The following is a 4,779-nucleotide window of genomic DNA, read 5'->3' on the forward strand; positions in this document are numbered from 1 at the left end:
TTCTAGTAGTGCCATTACTCTTCTTTCCAGCACCATCATATTTATCTCTACTTAGAGTGTGTTCATGGGACGCAGAGAGAATTTAATAGCTTATCATATCACATGAGTAGGCAATTTAACCTCTTGATACCCAGAACTGATACACGTACAAAAAGAAAATTATTTAACAATAAATGTTAAAATCTATATGGCAAAGATAGTTTAAATTTAAGGCATGAGTATCATTATTTTAGATATCTCATATAAGTAGTAGTATTATGCACTATTTGTCCTTCTGCGGCTAGCTTATTTTGCTTTGCATAATGTCCTCAAGTTTCATCCATGTTGTCATATATTGCAGGATTTCCTTCTTTCTTAAGGCTGAATAATATCCTATCGTATGTATATACCACATTTTCTTTTTTTTAATTGAGTTATAGTCAGTTTACAATGTTGTGTCCATTTCTGGTGTACATGCACAGTTTTTCATTCATACATGAATATACATATACTTGTTTTCATATTCTTTTTCACCATGAACTACTACAAGATCTTAACTATATTTCCCTGTGCTATACAGTATAAACTTGTTTATCTATTCTATATATACCTGTCAGTATCTACAAATCTCAAACTCCCAGTCCGTCCCTACCCACCTCCCACAAGTTTGTATTCTATGTCTCGAGTCTGTTTCTGTTTTATATTTAAGTTCATTAGTCTTCTGGTTTTTTTTCCAGATTCCACATATGAGTGACAGCATATGGTATTTTCCTTTCTCTTTCTGGCTAACTTCACTTAGAATGACATTCTCCAGGGACATCCATGTTGCTGCAAATGGCATTATGTTGTCATTTTTATGGCTGAATGGTATTCCATTGTATAAATATATGACAGCTTCTTTATCCAGTCATCTGTCTATGGACATTTAGGTTCTTTCCACGTCTTGGCTATTGTAAATAGTGCCACTATGAACATTGGGGTGCAGGTGTCTTTTTGAATTAGGGTTCCTTCTGGATATATGCCCAGGAGTGAGATAATACCACATTTTCTTTATCCATTGATCTGTCCATGGACATTTAGTTGCTTCCACATCTTGGCTATTGTAAATAGTTCTGCAGTGAATATGTGAGTACAGATAGCTATCGAGATCCTAATGTCAAATCCTTTGTCTACATACACAGAAGTGGAATTGCTGGATCATGTGGTAGATCCAGTTTTAATTTTTTGAGAAAATGTTATACTGTTTTTCATAGTGTCTGCACCATTTTCCATTCCTACCAACAGTGCATAAGTGGTCGAATTTGTCTACATCCTTGCCAACACTTTTTAGTTTTTGTTTTTGGGAAAAGCTGGGATTTGAGGGGTTTTGCCTTGCTCGCTCTGCATTAAGCTATGGGGAGGGCTATTTCCAGTGAGTGTGCACTAGTTCAGACCATCACCTTTGTTCTCAGTGGTTCCCAACGTGGGGCTCTTCCCTCTGCGTACTCAGACTCAGGCAAGACATAAAATAAGTCCCTCAGGCTGCTCCTGAAAATGAGACCCTTTAATGTATGGTCCAGTCCTCTCTTTTTCTCCCCAGGGACAAGCTACGAGTTGAGGTTTTCCTCTCAATCGTGAGGTGCTGTGCTGGGAGAAGGGAATATGGCAAGAAGGTGACACATATTTTCCTCCTGGCTTCAATACTGGTAGTATGATGCTCACATGGTGTGCAGGAGCCTCTCAGCTGGTGTCTGGACTTATCACAAGGGGAACTGAGCTGCGTATTATTTTTGAGTTGATGGGTCCAGGGTATGGAGAATGTAGGGTTTCCTCTTATGCCATTTTACTGATTCTGACTGCTTTTATGATTTTCCTTTTATCTTTGGTTTTCAGAAATTAAATTAGCTTATTTCTAGATTTGCTTTACTATTTGTTTATCATACTTAGGCTTTGTTGAGATCCTTGGATCTGTAGATTAATATTTTAAATCAAATTTGCAATTTTGAGGCCATTAAAAATATCTTGTTCCTATCTTTCTTGTTCTTCTCTAGGGACTCCAACTATACATATGTTAGATAATGTGATATAATCTCATGCATTACTAGAAATCTATTCTTATTTTATTCAGAATTTTAGAATATTAGAACTAGAATTAGCTATATTATCAGACATTCATGAATTCCACTGGCCTCAGAGTAGACTGGACCAAGTACCCCAGGGAAAGAATTATTTCCAATAAATATTTGTATGCACATTTGCACATGCATAATGCATTGTATTAGATGATTCTTCATTTATTTAATATAACATTTATATATGCTTTCCATGTACCAGGGACTTATCTAAGCAATTACTGTCTACACAATTGTAACTGTGCAGATCTAAATTAAGAAAAGATATGATCTAATTTCTGCTTCTACCTAGGATTTAGAAAGCTGGAGAAAGCGTTGCGCCCACACTAATGAGAAAAAGCTGGAACAACTACAGAATCATGCATCCTCTGGAACTCATGAGGGATCTGTGGGCAAGGGAACTCCACTAGCCTGAATTCCAGTTAAGGACGGGCCCTCCTTAGATAAGAAAGGATACACGGACTGTCTCACCTGTGACAGAAAGAACTGAATTTTCCTCAAAACTCAACAAAATCTATCGAGTACTATTATTTACTCCTCTTTCTAGATACAGAGGCATGGAAAGATGAAATAACTTGTCCAAGGTCACACAACTGGTAAGAGGTGCAGTCGGGATCTGAACCCTGTTCGTTCAGCCCCGCCATCCTTGGTCTGACACCCTCTGCTATGCTGCCCCTGTTGGTACCTGCAGCCCTAACCCAGCACCCAAAGAAATACTTTAATGAAGACTGATGCCAGTGGTCCTGAACCTTGCCCCCTGTATCTGATCCCGAAGTGCATGAGATTTATGCCCGTTATCTCATAACACAGCAAGGATAATAATCACAGAGTCAAGGAAGTGTCACTGGCAAAGCCCATGAGTAATACCTGGGGAATAGAAATAGAATCTGTGTAATAAAGTCTAACCTTTTTCTTTTCCTTTGTGCTTCCTCTTGTTTCACTTGCTCACAGGGGGGCCACATGCAGAGGCCTTGCACCTGGTGCTTCCATTAGGGTTCCTTGTGCAAAATGAAATGGCTGAGCTGAGGTGCCAGCTCCTGAGCCTTGTGCAGAAGCACCAGGCAGGACACTGTGATTCAAGATGGCAGCCAAGGGCCGTGTGCAGAGACCCTGCGCTGGGCACTGTGGTCGGAGCCCAGAGCAGTGAGCCTGTGCTCAACCTAAGAGAGCTGTGCCCCCTCCCACCACCGAGAACCCCACAAAGTAGCCCCACCTGTTGTCTGTCGGGAGAGCACATGTTGTAGAGTGTGAGCTCATGCCTCTGCATTCTTTGATCAAAAAATAAAGCCTTCCTTTGCTTCTAAACCAAACTCAGTCTTGTTTTACTGGTGCAAGCAATGCCAGGCAGTGGAACCCTTGTTGGGGAGCTACTGGAGAGGGTTGGTAACAGAAGAGCAGAGAAAATGCTTGGTTATGTGGCATGACAACACCCATTCCAGCTAGGGAAACAATCCAGAAAGATTAAGAGACTAGTTTAAGGTAAAGGGTGGTAGACACCCTTGAACTTTCTGACTGAGTGAGTGTAAGGACTGAAGGAGACAGAGGACCAGGAATCTGGTTTTGGGTGGGGCCCAGGAGGACCCCTCTCTTGTGTTGTAGACAGTCTTTGTGAGATATGGACGCTACTGGGACCAAGGGGTCAACTCCGCTGATAGTGACAGAACAGTTTCAATGGCCTTTAGCCTTGAAGAAAGAGTAATGAGTGATTATAATGACTTCAACTCCAGGAGACAAGATTGAGGATTAATATTCCAGGAGGGACAAGACTCCTAGTGGGAGATAAATATGTATAAACTTGTGCTGGGCTGCTCCGTGGACTGAAGAATCACACATGCTTTTTCAGCTTTCTCTCTAGACACCAGTCAGCCCTGTCCCTGCTCCTCTGATCAGAGTGACTCCTTCCATCCACAAAGAAACTATCCACTCACCTGGTTGATGGGGACACGAGTGGTGAGGACAAGGACCCAGGTAGTGTTAAACATCCCACCCCGGTTGTTTCACACAGTGGAGTTGGGACTCAGACTATCGTTTCTATGAACCCTCTTTTCTTTTCTGAGGATGGTATAGAGTAAGTTTAATGTGGGGTTTTGGACATTTGAGAGTGAAAGTATCTATGTTTGAATTCTATCTAATTCAGCCACATTGAGCCTCGGTTTCCTTCTCTATAAATGTGAGACTAAAAAGTACCCATGCTGAGTCACTGTGGGGATGTTTAACTGTAGCCTCAGAATGGACAGGGAGAGGACACAGCTTATCCTGAAAAAAAAAAAAAAAAGCAGGATCCTAACAGCTTGAGTCACTCCATGCAAATAATTTTCCGTTCTGCGTATGTGTAAGAAGAGAGATCAGATTCTGTAAATCAGACTTGAATCATATCTCTCCCATTACCTTAGTCTTATTGCAAATACTTGAGAATGGGAAGGGGAAGGAAGAAGGTATTGCCTATAAAGAGTGACACTTCTTCCAGTATCTGGCCTGTTAGTTTCATACTGCTTGGTTTTCAGAGTAATGGCAGGGCCTGGGAGGCAAAGAGCAGCCTGGTGTTTTGAAAAGAGAAGCTCAGATGGCACCTTGGCAGCCTCCCAGCCTGGCAGAGCCAGTCCCATCAACATGAGATCCTGGGAGGAAGGGCTGGATTGTAGAGAGCTGATACCCCCACTTTTTTTTTTATGCCTAGTGCAAAGGTCCA

Source organism: Camelus bactrianus, chromosome 10, assembly GCF_048773025.1.
Source record: "Camelus bactrianus isolate YW-2024 breed Bactrian camel chromosome 10, ASM4877302v1, whole genome shotgun sequence".
In the NCBI taxonomy this organism is placed as follows: domain Eukaryota; kingdom Metazoa; phylum Chordata; class Mammalia; order Artiodactyla; family Camelidae; genus Camelus; species Camelus bactrianus.